The sequence below is a fragment of the Macaca nemestrina genome, chromosome 2 (genome assembly GCF_043159975.1).
Source record: "Macaca nemestrina isolate mMacNem1 chromosome 2, mMacNem.hap1, whole genome shotgun sequence".
In the NCBI taxonomy this organism is placed as follows: domain Eukaryota; kingdom Metazoa; phylum Chordata; class Mammalia; order Primates; family Cercopithecidae; genus Macaca; species Macaca nemestrina.
The window spans coordinates 12613289-12630071 of NC_092126.1; the positions used below are offsets into that span (position 1 = coordinate 12613289).

General features: G+C 36.9%; 1 long non-coding RNA gene across 2 annotated transcripts in view; it reads left to right on the plus strand.

Annotated features, from left to right (window-relative positions):
• LOC105470913 (uncharacterized) overlaps positions 1-16783 on the plus strand; it is a 264411-nt gene that overhangs the window by 12625 nt on the left and 235003 nt on the right. Inside the window, exons 2-3 of one of the 2 annotated variants that reach the window (XR_011619557.1) lie at positions 71-192; positions 10348-10894. This is a non-coding gene — a long non-coding RNA (uncharacterized lncRNA). Of the gene's footprint in view, positions 1-70; positions 193-10347; positions 10895-16783 lie in introns of those variants that run through there. The other variant, XR_980866.3, reaches the window with a different exon arrangement.

The following is a 16783-nucleotide window of genomic DNA, read 5'->3' on the forward strand; positions in this document are numbered from 1 at the left end:
GAGAACAAATAAGTGAAAATAAAATTTAAAAACCTTTTGTTTTTCTTTCTTTCTTTTGTTGTTTTTTAAGATGGAATCTCACTCTGTCACCCAGGCTGGAGTGCAGTGGTGTGATCTCAGCTCACTGCAACCTCGGCTTCCCGGGTTCAAGCGGTTCTCCTGCCTCAGTCCCCTGAGCAGCTAGGATTACAGGTATGTGCCACCATGACTAGATAGGTTTTTTTTGTATTTTTGTGTGTGTGTGTGTATTTTTTTTTTTTGAGACGGAGTCTCACTCTGTCGCCCAGGCTGGAGTGCAGTGGCCAGATCTCAGCTCACTGCAAGCTCTGCCTCCCGGGTTCACACCTTTCTCCTGCCTCAGCCTCCTGAGTAGCTGGGACTACAGGCGCCCGCCACCACGCCCGGCTAGTTTTTTTGTAATTTTTTTAGTAGAGACGGGGTTTCACCATGTTAGCCAGGATGGTCTCGATCTCCTGACCTCGTGATCTGCCCGTCTCGGCCTTCCAAAGTGCTGGGATTACAGGCTTGAGCCACCGCGCCCGGCCTTTTTTTGTATTCTTATTAGAAACAGGGTTTCACCATGGTGGCCAAGCTGGCCTCGAACTCCTGACCTCAGGTGATCTGCCTGGTTCAGACTCCCAAAGTGCTGGGATTACAGGTGTGAGCCACTGCACCTGGCCTATTTTTCTTATTCTCAATTAACCTTATAGCAGTTTGTTCAAAACACAAAACTGTAAAACTTCTAGAAGACAACATATGATAAATCTACATGACATAGGATTGGCTATACTTTTTAAGATACATCACCAATGATGTGAGCCATAAAAAAAGAATTGATAAGTTGAACTTCATTAAAATTAAATTTTTCTGATCTGTGAATGATGGTACAAAGAGAACAAAAAGTGAAGACAAACCACAGTTAGAAAAAAATTGCAAAGGACATGTTTAATAAAAGATTGTTGTCCAAAATATGTTAGGTTTTTGCAAAAGTAATGGCAAAAACTACAATTACTTTTGCATCAACCTAATACAAAGAACGCTTAAAACTGAATAAGAAACAAAATACTATTAAAAATGAGTCAAATACCTTAACAAATACCTCACCAAATAATATATACAGATAGCAACCAAGCATATAAAAAGATGCTCCACATTGTATGACATTATGGAGATGCAAAGTGAAACAAAAATGAGATCCACTGTACACCTATTAGAGTGGGCTAAATCCAGAACACAAACACCAAATGCTGACAAAGATACGGAGCAACAAGAGCTCCCATTCACTGCTGGTGGAAATGCAAATTCGTGTAGCCACCTTGGAAAACAGATTAGCTATTTCTTACAAAACTTGATATTCTCTTGCCATATGATACAACAATCACACTTTTTGGTATTTGTCTAAAGGAACTGAAAACACATCTCCACAAAAAAACATGCACATAGATGTTCATTGCAACTTTATTCACAATGTCAAACTTAGAAGCAACCAAGTGTCTTTCAGTAAGTGAATAAATGCGTAAAATCTGGTACATGAAATGAAATGTTATTCACTGAAATAATGTAAGGATCTATCAAGAAATAAAAGTCATGGATGAAACTTAGATTCATATTACTAAAGAAGCCAGTCTGAAAAGGCTACATACTGTATTATTCCAACTATTAATATGTGACATTTTGGAAAAAGTAAAACTGTGGAGACAGTAAAAGGATCAGTGAATGTCAAGGGTTGGCTTAAGGGATCAATGAATAGGTGCAACACAGAGGACATTTAAGGCAGTGAAAATATTCCGTATGATACTGTAAGGTGGATACATGTTGTTTTACAGTTTTCCAGAGCCATAAAATGTACAACACAAAAAAGAAAGGTAATATAAAGAATTAACTTTGGGTGATGATGTGTCAACGTTGGCTCACCAGTTGTATTACAATAGATGTAGCACTGATGGGGGATGTTAATCATGGAAGAGGCTATTCATGTGTAGGGGCAGGGGATATATGGAAAAGCTATGTACTTCCTATTCAATTTTCTGTGACCTTAAAACTGCTCTAAAAATAAAGCCTATGTTTTTAAAAAGCATTAAAATTTTCAAAGATTTCCCAATTTTAAGGAACTGGGCATTACCCGCAAATTCAAAAGTATGAATAATAAAAGCATAGCTGTTCCATACTACGCTGGATCTCCCATCACAGGCAATCCCTATAGATTGTGTTTCTATCAGCCCCTCTTGTCTTTTCTGATAACTTAAAATATTAAAATTGGTCATGTTAAACCAAGTGGGTTTCTTCCTTCTGTTCATAGGAGAGTTTGTTAGCTAATTTCTGATTTCTAAATTAACTTTTCCACAATATATTTAGAAAATTTTATCCAATTACTGAAAGGAACACCAGGTAAAATACATTTGCACTCTCTAGGAAGCTCTATGATCAACTTGCCACTAATGTCTCACCATATCACTGATGAATGCAGAAAACTGAGTATTTTGTTTTTTAAGGGAAAATCCATGCCAACTGAAATCATTTTAGAACAAAGTGAGAAGCATAATTGCATACTGGTTCAGAGCAGGAGTTTCTGCTCCATTCTTTATTTGCTACGTCATCATCACCATGGGAAAGTATATCCATCCATTCGTTTCTTCGTTTTTTTGTTTTGTTTTGTATTTTGTTTTGAGAGGTCTTGCTCTTTTGCCCAGGCTGGAGGGCAGTGGTGCTATCATGACTCACTGCAGCCTCATACTCCTGGGCTCAAGCAATCCTCTTGCCTTAGGCTCTGGAGTAGCAAGGAGGACAGGCATGAGCCACAACACCCAGCTAATTATTTTTTTTTTTACTTTTTTTTTTTTTGTAGAGGGGGTCTTGCTGTTGCACAGACAGGTCTTGAACTCCTAGCCTCGAGTGATCATCCTGCCTTGGCCTCCCAAAGTACTGGAATTACAGGCATGAACCACTGAGGCTGCCCCTACATTTATCCTTTTTTCAAAAAAAATATTTTCTGAACACTTAATAGTCACTATAGCACAGTGATTACGAATATAAACTCTGAACTGGACTTTTGGGCCCCAGTCTGTTCTGCACCACTTATTGCTGTGTGAGTCTGAGCAAGTGACTTATTATCTACTTACTTCCATTTTCTCATGTGAATATAAAAAAAAAATTCTTATAGAGTTGTTGTGAGGAATACATAGATACTATATACACATATATGACATATATGCATAGATAGGTAGAGGCAATGATAAATAGTACAATGATAGCATATAGTAAATGCAATATAAGTGGCTGCCATGAGTGACCGCTATGCACCTTTTTTTAAAATTTTCCTTATAAAATGGGAGTACTAATATTACCTATCACAGAATGTTATTGTTTGTCAAGTCTTATAATAGTATGGTGCTTGCCAAATAGCAAGAACTCAATACATTTATACATCATCAATGCTATCATAATTTTGTATTTTATGTAAAAGCAATGGAAATAAGGAATTTCTAAATATGCTGAAAATGCTAAGATTTCTCAGGTCCTGCTTGGAGCCTAGCTTTTCAATGAAGTGTGGTTTATTGCTGGCAGTTGATAAAGAGAACTCAGGCACTTTAGCCATAGATTTTACTTTGCAAAGATGAAGGAGATTCAGCATCTTAATGTGTGTTTGGACCTAAGGGGTCTACTGTGGGATATTTTTTTAGAGTGTTCTTCAAGTCTGAAAGTCACATATTGCCAAAAGATTTATCAAACTCTCTTCATTTGAAAATAAAAATAAACTGGGAAAGCATGGAATTCTCATTGCAGAATCAAATACTTCTCGTTTGTTCTCATGAGAATGGCTTCAAATGACCATTAATGCTCCTCACTCTCAGGCTCCATTTCAGCTTCCCAAGGGGAGGGAAGAGGAGGTGGTCAGGAAGGTGGGAGCACCTCACATTGAGGACCTTATATCAAAGGGCAGACTGAGTGCTCCCAGACCCAGAGCCTAACCTTCACTGTGGTGGGTGTCTCTGAGCTGAGATACCTGCTTCAGAGGAGACCTGGAACCTTACAGGCTCCTTTAAACTTCCTTTGTGTATATATATGTGCTCACTTATAGAGGTAGTGGGAATGAGCCTGTGCAGGTAACTTGCTACATACCAGATATAATTCTAGACATCCTTCAGATTGTTCTTGTTGCTGTTGCTTCATTGTTGTCAGATATAAGTTATGGCATTTGATTCCCATAGCAAACCATGTGCAGACAAGGAGACTTTTAGACAAAAAATTAATGATAAAGTCAGAATTTAAACTCAGGGATGTGTGAAAGACCAGGTGTTTCAGAGTTGCTCTAACAACTGGATGCTAATCCTGCATCAGTTTTGTACTCTGTAACTTTGAGCAAATCACTCAACATCTGGGAACCTAAGTGTCTTCTAGGGTCACTAAACAATGCTTGCTTTATTAGATATGGTTATTATGAATACCACAATCATAAATGAGTCTGTCGGATACTCTACTGGGACAACCACCTTTCACAAGTGTGGGTTGCAATTGTCCTGAATCAGGGTCTAAAGTTCCTGCTGCTCCGTCAGTCACTGATACTTGTCAAAAGCCCATTATGTGCTTCTGGGTTTTCTGCAACAGGGTACAAAGCTTAAAAAAAACAAGGGAAAATAGGCTTTGTTCCATCATAATTTTCTTGTGTTTTACACCACAAAACTGATGATTACCCATGTATGAATAAGGAGACCAGTCTAACCCAGGACAAAGGGAGGAAACACTTGACCACTGATGCTTAGATCACCAGCTCACCTTCCCTGAAAATACATAACTATTGCCAGAGATCCACTATTTCAGTGTCCCACTGTCACTTAGGACCCCACAGCCCCTGATCATTTGTTTCAGATTTCCCTTTAACAGGTGCATGCAAAACTGAGAGATGGTTTTATTGCATCTTGATGACGTGACTGCAGCTGCTGGTATATAAATAAACTGGAGGCCACTTAGGGCATTTTTGTCTAAGACCTACATAGGGGGGATGCCAATTATTTTTTTAGCATTTTAAAAAGACTGGGAGACTGTGAGAATGTCCTCTGCAAGTGATTTTAGCATCTTGACAAACCCTCAAAAACAGTAATCTCTTTGTAAATATAATGTGACTATTAGAGGAGAAACAAGCTAAATATAGGACATGCTAGTGTGGGTTTAATCATGGTAGTCAGTTTTTTTCTTTGCAGGTGTGTGGATTTCACTCCAATAACGTGTTTCTTGACTTCCTTCCTTTTTACCCGCTAACTTTTGTATCATGTAACACCAAGAATAACAATTATTCAAAGGTTGGTCCATTTGTAGGCAGAGGAAATCTTAAAACTTTCCAGTACAACAAACAAAATATTTATTATTTGCATTAAATGAGGTGAGAAGAAAAGACTTTATCCACAGAAAATTGTTGTGTGTGTGCATTACCAAAGCTGTTTTCCTCTTTCTCAATAATGTGTATATGTGTATTTCTGTCCCTTCCCTATTGCTGAAATTGTGAGATTTAATTTGGTGGTGAAATCTCTACTCTGTAACTAATAGGAAAATTAGCTATGACTCTGAGGAGCTGTTAAAGACTGCATACAACAATAGAGTATCACACTCTGCCACTATCCAGTCTTTGAGAATGGAAGGAAATGAATTTTAAGTAACTCTTTCAATACCTCCTTTTCAATACATGTTTAATAGTATATGTCTTTTAATGAAAGAACACAGATGGTATAATGAAGTCTTAATTAGATTTCATATTAGGTGCAATTAGTTACTGTTGCAAATATAAAATCTACAATAGAGCATTAAGAAATAACTTTAAGTCTATCAAGTCACTTCTATTTGTTAGGTCACTAGCCTTTGTGGATTGTAGTGTGCACGTAACAGCTCAAGATGACAGTGATGTGAATTCATATTTAAAACATGTTATTGGTTAAAATTGTATCTGATTTGCAGGTTCTGAAGCAGTTTTTCTCAAATTTTATATATATGAAAATATGAATACCGATAACAACATTACCAACACTGATAGAAAACCTAATTACAGAATTAAGAGAGAGTGTATTCTAATAAATAGGCCAGTTTAGCCGGATTAAAAATAAAAACACAGCTACAGACATATCTGAAATAAACCTGATGAATAACTAGACTTTTCTTCATAAAAAGTAGTTTTGGAGGTGGGTGGGTGGTGGTGTAGGAGTCAGAAAGAAAATTGGCATATCTCCCACTATTTTGCCTTGACCAAATAATTGTAAATATAATAATGAAAAATAACATGCCCAGCTATACCTTTCCTGCACATGTGCTATTTTTTGAGATGTCTGAGCATTGTTTATTTTTTTTTACCTCAATAGTGCCTCCCATTTTCACACCTTGTCCTTACTTTTTATTTATTTTTTATTCATTGAAAGCAAGAATCAAAGAAAAAATAGGCTTAAGAGATACCGTAAAGATGGTCAGACAGGCATTGAATATTGATAGAATTTAGCTCCTACAATTAAAGCAGGAGAAAATAAGAAGGACCGATTAGGGCATGCTGGGTACCGTGAAGGTCCATGTACTATATCACCTCATGGTAATAGAAAAATGGGAGGTAGAAACAGACGATTTCATATGAGGAGATCAGAAACAATGGAATAAAAAATATGGAATACATTTCCAATGACACATCAACTCCAGCTGATGGTAGCAGGTGGAGCAGGATATGGTTGCTGTGTTTTAAAAAGCTCTGCCCTTTCTTAGAAGGAAGAGTTGTGTGATAAAATACCAGCGTATACAATGGGAGAAGGGGAGTGATTTACTGTACATTTCCATGTATTTAAAAATTACCTAAATAGTCACTCATCTAATTTGATTTAATAAAACAAGGAATATACATTCTTATAACTGATCATTGATTTTATGTTTCAGCTTGACTGGGCCATGGGATGTCAAGATAGTTGGTCAAACATTATTCCTGGGATTTCTGTGAGAGTGTTTTTGGTAGAGATTAACATTAAAATTGGTGGATCTGAATAGAGCAGATTGAGCTTCATAACGTGAGTAGGCCTCATCCAATCAGTTGAAGGCTGGAATACAATTTAATAGCTGACCCTCCCTGGATTAAGAGAGGATTCTCCAACTGGCTGTCTTCAGACTTCATACATAACAAGGGCTTTTTTGGCTTAAGGGACTTCAAACTGGAACACTGGCTCTGCCTGGGTTTCCCAAACCACTGGCCCGCTCCACAGATTTTGAACTTAGCAGTCTCCATAATTAAACAAGCACTTCCACAGTATAAAGCTATATTTATATCTATAAACACATGCTATTGGTTCTGCTTCTCTGGAGAACCCTAATATGCACATTAATGAGGAACCGTATTATTCTTCAAATCACATTGTGAAGAGTATTTAAGCTCAGAAAAGGTTGATGTAAAGTAAAAAAGATGGAACTGATACTCTATACACAGCATTACTACATTATATAATATGTGCACCTACATATAAAGACTTGAAAACAATATAGAAAATATTAATAGTGGTCATATGTGGGTGTTGGGATTAATTTCATTTTTTTCTTTTTAATTGTCCAGCTTTGTAAATTCTTTATAATGAACATACCTTGCTTCTTAATTTGTAGGAAATATGTCATTATTTATCAAAACTATAATAAGTTTAAAAGACAGCTACCATAGTTAACATTTTGCTGCTTGCAATGAATAAAGAGTAATTCAGTTCCCATGAGAACAAAAGCAAAGCATATGTCAAAGAACTGAAGTAACCATTTCCTTCAGCAGGTATCCTATTTGAACAGATGGTATTTAGGAAAGAAATCACTGTACCTTAATGTAAGGCGGAGATACAATTTTTCCAAAAGTTGACATTGAAAATAGATGACATTTGAGGGCATCCCATTCCTTTCCCCAAGAACAATCTACTCTCTATATTTGTAGATGTTCTTTTTAAAGAGACTTATTTCCAGGGGACCAGACATCCTCGATCTCCAGTTCTTGCTACTGTATAAAACATAAGACACTAAAAAAATCAGAGAAAAAACATGTCATATTTCTTATTGTGGCCTTATTTACTATTTTCATTAAAGATTAGTGAAACATAGTTTGGTGTGGAATAGACATTTCTTTCTGAGCCTGTTCTTTTACTTTTTGTTTCCTATTTAATTAACAGAATTTATGAAAATCTTTTTTTTTTTTTTTTTCCGAGATGGAGTGGAGCTCTGTCGCCCAGACTGGAGTGCAATGGCACCATCTCGGCTCACTGCAACCTCTGCCTCCCAAGTTCAAGCGATTCTCCTGCCTCAGTCTCCTGAGTAGCTGGGATTACAGGCACCCACTACCACACCTAGCTGATTTTTGTATTTTTAGTAGAGACAGCATTTCACTGTGTTGGCCAGGCTGGTCTCGAACTCCTGACCTTGTGATCCACCCACCTCGGCCTCCCAAAATGCTGGGATTACAATGTGAGCCATCATGCCCAATTTATGAAAATCTTAATGTGTGTATATGTATGTGCGTATATACACACATGTGCACACATACACAAATGCATGTACGTGCATATATACACATATGCATATATACATGTTTGTGTGTATGTATGTGTATACATGTATATGTCTTCTTTCACCATCTGCCCTTTCTTACCCATGGACTGTATGATTATGATTTTGTCCCCCTTACTTCTTAATCTCTGAATTAAGAAACTGGATGCTGGCGTTTGCTTTCAGAGATCCAGTGCAGACTTATAGATTGTTGAGTATTTTGTCTGTTTCTTCATGATTTGAAAAATAATGAACTAATGACCATGTTTCCCTCCTCCTCTTTTTCTTCCTCCTTTTTCTTCTCACTTTTATACTTTGGATATCTGGTGTCTAGTAACTGAATCACTTGATGACTAACATAAATTCCCAGCTATAAATTTGGGACAGCAATTAAAGCCTTACAAGGATTTTTTCAGTTATGCAACTAGTAAAGTAAATCATTAGAAGAGTTTTTGGGATTGGAGCACTGTTCAAAATATGTATATCTCCTTGTATTTTCTTCTGTTTTTAATTGACTTTTTGTCTACCTCGTTTTTGGTTTTTTATTTGTCGTTTTCTTTTTCACCTCCTTCATACATTCCATCTTCTTTCATTTTCTGTACTTTGCATGCAGATTAGACAAAGGGTAAAAAATGATCTGATCACTAACAAGAACCAAATCTCGCCCCCAGTTAATCATCCTGCATGAGCCACAGAAACATCTCATGTATAACAATAGCAACTGAAGGCTGAGCTCCTTTAGTGAGCGAAGAAAAGCCTAGTTGGAGGAAGGTTAAAGTAGGAGTGTAGGACTTTGGCCATCTGGGGTAAATACTGATGTTACTAACATTTCCTATATGACCTTGGGTAAGTCTCCTAAAGTTTCTGTACCTCAGTTTCTTTATCTGTAAACTGGGAATAATAATAGTCAGTTTCTTATAGAGTAAACAGGAATTTTAAATGAGTGAACGTAAGTGACTAAATAAAATGAAATTGCTGTTTCTGTGGGCCAAAACCTGACAGGCATTATCACTTTCATGTTTTAGTTTAATACAAAACTCTCTTACAAGAGGACATAAAACCAGTCCCTCAATAAATGTTAGCTATTCTTTTTATTATTACCATTATATAAGAAAAAACAACAGCAAAGTAAAATGTCTAGGGTGCCAATGGTGTCTGAATGGATCTGGGGCATTTTTTTGGACTAAGAGGGTGCAGTGGCTGAATAGTGCCTTCCTAAACAATATATTCATATCCTAATCCCTGGAAGCTGTGAAAATTACCTTATTTGCAAAAAGAATCTTCGGAGATGTAACTAAATTAAGGATCTTGAGAATGGGAGATTATCCTGCATTATCTGAGTGAGCCCCAAGGTCAGTGATTAGTGTTCTTATAAGAGAGAAGCAGGGGGAGATTTGACGGACAGAAAAGGAAGCAGAAATGTAACCTTGGAGGAAGAGATGGGAGTGAAGTGCTACAAATCATGAAATGCCAGGAGAGATTAGAGTTTAAAAACAGACAAGAAACAGAGTCCCTTCTAGCATTCCAGAGGGAGTCTGACCCTGTAGACACCTTGATTTAGGTCAAGTGATGCTGATTTTGAACTTCTGGCCTCTGAAACTGTGAGCAAATAAATTTATGTTGTTTGAAGCTATGAAGTTTGTGGTAGTTTGTTACAGAAGCCCTGGGAAAGTAATACAAAATGCGACTAAATTCTGTGGCCAGAGTTAGGCAATTCATAGAGGACAGGTTTCTACTCTGATGTTCTAATCCCTTGGAACCCATCGGATCTCATTTTCAATTTTATGGATCTAACTGGCTGCTGTACTGGACTTTCAGGAAAGTCTGTGAGGTTGAAAATTGGTGTTCTCCTAAATGCCTGCAAGGGTAATGATATATGGATCTCTCTCCTCGCCTGCCAGAAGAAGTCAGCACCTGCATGCCTTGTGTGTTGAACAACTCAGAGGCATAAATAAATAAAGACTAAATCCAAAGACATCCCCTCATCCTCGCTGAATCGCCTGAAAACGTTCTCATCCAAGCAGTCCAATCCAATTGTTCCTCCATTGCAAACCAATGCTTACAGAGTGAGTTCATATAAAAAAGGGAGTTCTGATAGAGATCAGGTTTCACACTGATCCAACTACATTCTTTTGGTTTTTGTTTGTCACACGCCTGAAAACTCTCCTTTTTTGGTCACCTAAAGATCTAAAAGCATATATTAGGTATTTAAAACAATGTCAGGACTGGCATTTTAACCAGTCCTTCCCTCCACTTCCTTCTTATGTTTTGTAAATTTAAAATAAAGCATGAATTAACATTTACCCTGATGTTTAAGAAATGTGTGCAATTAAACAAAAAATTATACTGACTTTCCGTGTAAAAATTCCCCAAAACTAGTTTTGAAGTAAATGGCCATTTTGATAATTAAAGGACACAGACTTGTGGGAAAATTGTTTCTTGGTCCTGTAAGCAATCATGAGTAGCCATTCACTTTTCCTATATTGTGCTAATAGGGTGTGTATATGCCTGGGTATTTGTGGAAATTCCCTTTGTCATATTGACCTCTACCGGATGAAATGTCACATCAACCCAACTCAGCCTAAAAACTTCCTCCTATTGGTTAGGGCTCCAGTCTAAAACCCCAGGCAGAAAGCAGAGGGGAAGGAAAAGGGCAGAGGAAAACACAGTAAAGAAGGGAGCCAAGTACGGACAACAAATGGAGGTAGGGAAGCACGCAAAAGCTTATAGAAAAGCAAACCAAGGAGGGAAAATGTAAGTGGGGAAAAGTTTGAAGTGCCAAGGAGGAACATTCACGACCTCATCAACTGTTAGCAATCCCTGACTGGTCCAAAGACATAAACTTTGGCAGCAGTCTAGTTGATTTGATCGTTTAATTAATTGTTGATCTTATTTGTTTGTTATTTTTATTTTCTCTAATTATCGAAGTTGAATGTCTCCACTGGTCTAATGTATGGACACTCACGAGTCTTCATTTGGCAAGCCTCTATGTCACTTTGAGCTAAGCAGGCTGAGACTAGGAGAGAGTCCGCAACACAAAGCCAAGTATTTCAGCAACGTGAGCTGTATACCACTCCCATGGGATTAATGACCTAAATCAGGCATTTGATGATGCATCTGAGAATTGGACTATGCAAAACCCAACTATGTCATCCAAAAGTGGACAGGGAAATGCTGTGGAATGTAAGATTTTCCTTTCTTTATCATGGTCAGTTTCCTTTTCAGTGGCTAAAGTACACTCTTTCAACTTTTTATTGTCATGCCACTTACAACGTTGTGAGGTTTGTGGTGTGCAGGAATCAGCCCTTGGAATAAGGTAAGCGTCAATTCTGCTGGCAATCCAGGTTTCCCTGTCCTGTTTGCCACATAAAATAGTAGAGCCCTCCATCTGCACTTTCTTTGCCATCAAAAGAACCTGCCCAAGGAGACATCTTTTCAGGCTTGTTTTAAAAACCTACCAAAAAAAATTCAGCATCCATCACTTCTTTTTGTCTTTCTTTCCTTCCACTTTCCTCAGTTCTTTTTTTTTAACCTCGACATTCTACCTTTGAGAAAGGTATGCTCCATAATGCAGCTTGACTTAAATTATGACCCTGCTGCACTACTTCTTTGAGCTGCTATTTTCCCTGCCTGTTCCAGCTGCTGAGCACAATTGCTACAGCTCAATTATTAAAGAGATACTAAAAATAGCCCAGTGCAAGGCTGTTGACAAAGAAAAATCATTCAAACACAGCAAGAGACACAACCTGGGCAGCAAGCTTTCACTGTTATTAGATCCTTAATTCTCCCACCCCCTTTTCTCTTTATGGGTTGCTTTTTTTTTTCTTTCAGCAATAATAAAGTAATAAGCAGCTTAAAGATCTCTTTTTTGTACCCACAGGAGTTTGCATAAGCTGATGACTGCTTTGCTAGTGCAATGACTCCTTAGCTAGTGCAATGACACCTTACTGAAAAAGCATAAGTTAGTCTTAGGAGCCAAGTTTCAAAGCTGCATGCAGAGGAATTTACAAATGATGCTTTTCCTTGCGAGTGGCGTGTGAGACCTATTTCCTGAGACGTGCCATTCTCCAGTGTCCCTTCTGAGATGTATGCGAGTTGAAATTAGAGTTTTCCTCTCAAATCTTCTAAAGAGATTCTCTTTAGAAAAATTTTTTAGTTTTAGAAATTAGAAAAATTAGATTAGACAAAAATGGCCCCATGTTTAGAGAGTTACAAGCTCAGTATTTTCCCTCCTTCCACATACTCTGTGACATTGTTTGCCACAAATTATTGAACTCTCTGAGTTTTACTTTTCCTATCTATGTATCTATCTATAAAATATTAACTGAATATATTCATTTTCTCATATGGAGAAGGGCATTGTAATATAATCAGTCTTGAAAAGCTATGAAATCCTCTGTGCTTTAGCTCACCAGTCTGGGTCATTATGTGTATATAATAAAAAAGCAGGTAAAAAAGATAGAAGAAAATATTTAAAACATAATACTGAACATTCATTTCTGAGAATAGAATATAGAATATGTTTGTTAACAGAAATTACTGAAATTCAGGCAAATGAAAGAAAATAAACCAAAACATGGTAACTTTTTTTTTTTTTTTGAGGCAGAGTCTCACTGTGTCACACAGGCTACAGTGCAGTGGTGCAACCTCCGCTCACTGCAAGCTCCACCTCCCGGGTTCACGTGATTCTCCTGCCTCAGCCTCCTAAGTAGCTGGGACTACAGGCGCCCGCCACCAACCACGGCTAATGTTTTGTATTTTTTGTAGAGACGGGGTTTCACCGTGTTAACCAGGATCTCCTGACCTCGTGATCCACCCGCCTCAGCCTCCCAAAGTGCTGGGATTACAGGCGTGAACCACCGCGTCCGGCCAACACATGGTAACATTTTGAAAAGCTCAAATTGTTTTTCTCCAAGCACTTATGGAGGAGTACACACACACACACACACACACACACACACACACACACACACACACACACAATTATTGCCCAACGATCTCTAATGAAAATAAAAATTATCAACAACAGAATTTATGCAATAGTAAGTATTGGCTAAAAAGGAAAATTTCTATGATTTCAGAGGGAAAAAATGCTATGTGCAAGTTATGTTTTTATGCCAAAGAGAAAAAAAGTCATCCATAGATATCCAGGAATTCAGAAAATTTACCATCCTTGTTCCTTTCCTGAAAGTGTTACTTGAAGAAAAATAGTGCTTGATAGGACTAAATGAAAACCAAAACATTATGAATGAGGAAGACACATCACTGGGGGAAAAAGGATTATGGAAAATAAAACCTATAAACATAGAATCTCTGCCTTACTTGCCGATAATTTATGAGACATATAAATATCAGAATAATTTCTGACAGAGACCAAATGTGAGTCAAAAAGGAAGAGCAACTTCTGTGAAATCCCACATTCTTATAATAAAAAGGGAAAATTGGCACAAAGCAGTATAATATGAATAATTGATATTAAATGATCAATTATTCTTTATCCTTTTGTAAATACATATGTATATGACTCTTTTATATTAAAAGTAATGGAAATAAATAAAAACAAGACTAATAATTTATAAATCAATGAGGAAAATAGTATGTATAATTTAAACAATACAAAATATAAAATTTTAAAAAGCAAAGAGAGATGAAAAAGAATGCAAAAACTAAAAGCAAAGACAAAAATGCAAAAATTAACAAGTGGGACTTCATTTTTTTTTTTTTTTTTTTTTTTTTTTTTAGACGGAGTCTCGCTCTGTCGCCGGGGCTGGAGCGCAGTGGCCGGATCTCAGCTCACTGCAAGCTCCGCCTCCCGGGTTTACGCCATTGTCCTGCCTCAGCCTCCTGTGTAGCTGGGACTACAGGCGCCCGCCACCTCGCCCGGCTAGTTTTTTGTATTTTTTTAGTAGAGACGGGGTTTCACAGTGTTCGCCAGGATGCTCTCGATCTCCTGACCTCGTGATCCGCCCGTCTCGGCCTCCCAAAGTGCTGGGATTACAGGCTTGAGCCACCGCGCCCGGCCGGGACTTCATTAAACTAAAGAGCTTCTGCACAGCAAAAGACACAGCACAGTAAAAGGCAGCCTGTGGATTGAGAGAAAATATTTGTGAACTATATATCTGATAAGAGGTTAATATCCAAAATGTATAAAGAACTTACACAACTCGATAGCAAAAAAAAAAAAAAAAAAAACCTGCAAATAACCCAATAAAAAGTAAGCAAAGGACCTGAATAGACATTTCTCTAAAGAAGACATAAAAAATGGCCAATAGGTATATGAAAAAGTGCTCAGTACCACTAATCATCAGGTAAATGCAAATCAAAACCACAATGAGATATTATCTCATTCCTGTGAGGATGGTTTTTCTAAAAAAGACAGGAGATAACAAGTGCTGGCATGAGTATTATATTAGTCCGTTTTCATAGTGCTATAAAAAACTGCCTGAGACTGGGTAATTTATAAAAGAAAGAGGTTTAATTGCTTACAGTTCAGCATGACTTGGGAGGCCTCAGGAAACTTATAATCATGTTGAAACGTGAAGAGGCAGCGGGAAGGAGAAGAGCTGAGTGAAGGAGGAAGAGCCCATCTGATCTTGTGAGGACTCAGTCACTATAAGGAAAACCACATGGGGGAAACCACCCCCATGATTCAATTACGGCCTCCTGGTCTCTCCCTTGACATGTGGGGATTATGAGAAATAAAATTCAAGGTGAGATTTGGTTGGGAGCACAAAGCCTAACCGTATCAGGTATGGAGAAAAAAGAATCCATGCACACTATTAAAAGCAACATAGATTGGAGCTGCTTACTGTGAAAAACAGTGTGCAGCTTCCTAAAGAAATTAAAAATAGAACTACCATATGAGCTGACATTCCTCTTTTGAGTAAATAACCAAAGGAAATAAAATAATCACCTCATAAAGATATCTGTACTTCCATGTTCATTGCAGCATTATTCACAATATCCAAGATATAGAAACAATCAAAATGTCCATCAATGGATGAAGGCATAAAGAAGCTGTGAGATATATATCTCATATATGTATATATCATATATATCTCATGTATATATGCATGTGTGTTTGTGTACATGTATAATAGCATATTATTCAGCATTTAAAAAGGGGGCAATCCTGACATTCAACAATATGAACACAATTAGAGATTATTATGCTAAGTGAAATAAGACAAAGAAAAAATATTGCATGATCTCACTCATATGTAAAATATTTAAAATATGAATACTTAGAAAAAGTAAAACAGGAGCAGGGTGGAAGGGAGATTATAGGGATGTGGGAAGATATAGGTCAAAGGTATAAAGTTTCAGCTATAACTGTATTCATAATAAAGGAGTCAATTATCCAAGAAGATATAACAGTTTCTATTGTTTATGAATTTAACAACTGAAGTCAAAATAACTGAGGCAAAAACTGATAGAAGGGCAAGGAGAACTAGATAGCCCACTATTATAGTTGAAAACTCCAATAGACTTCTTTAATAATTTATAGATCAAGCAGACAGAAATTTAAAAGGATATAATACATATGAAGAGCACTATCAAACAATTTGATCTAGTTGATATTTATAGAATAATTCATTCAACAGTGGCAAAATACATTCCTATGAAACTCAAATGGAACACTCACCAAAAAGATTCTTAACAGTTTTAAAGTAATAGAAATTATACAAAATATGTCCTCAGACCACAATAAAATTACATTAGAAATCAATAACAGGAAGATAGCTAGAAAATCCCAAATACTTGGAAATTAAACAACACAGTTCCAAATAACCCAGGGGTTAAACTGTTTCAAGAGAAATTTAATTTAAATTTAAATGAAAACAATAATACAACCTATCAAGATTTTGAGACGCAGTAAACACAGTACTTAGAGGAATATTAATAACTTTAAGTGCATATATTAAAATGGAAGAATGACCTGCAATCAGTAACCTAAGATTTCACATTATAAAAATGTTTAAAAGATCAATTTCAGGTTAAAGAAAGCAGAAAAAAGTAAATAGTGAAAATTCCATAAGAATCAATAAAATAGAAAACAAGAAAACAATAAAAAATATCCATGAAACCAAAAGCTTATCCTCTGAAAAGATCAGATCAAGGACATCAATAAATCTTTAGATAGGCTAAGAAGAAAAGAGAAGAAATAAATTACCAATATCAGAAGTGATACTAATTCCATGAATATTAAAAGGACAATGAAGCAATACTATAAATAACTTCATGGCCTCACATT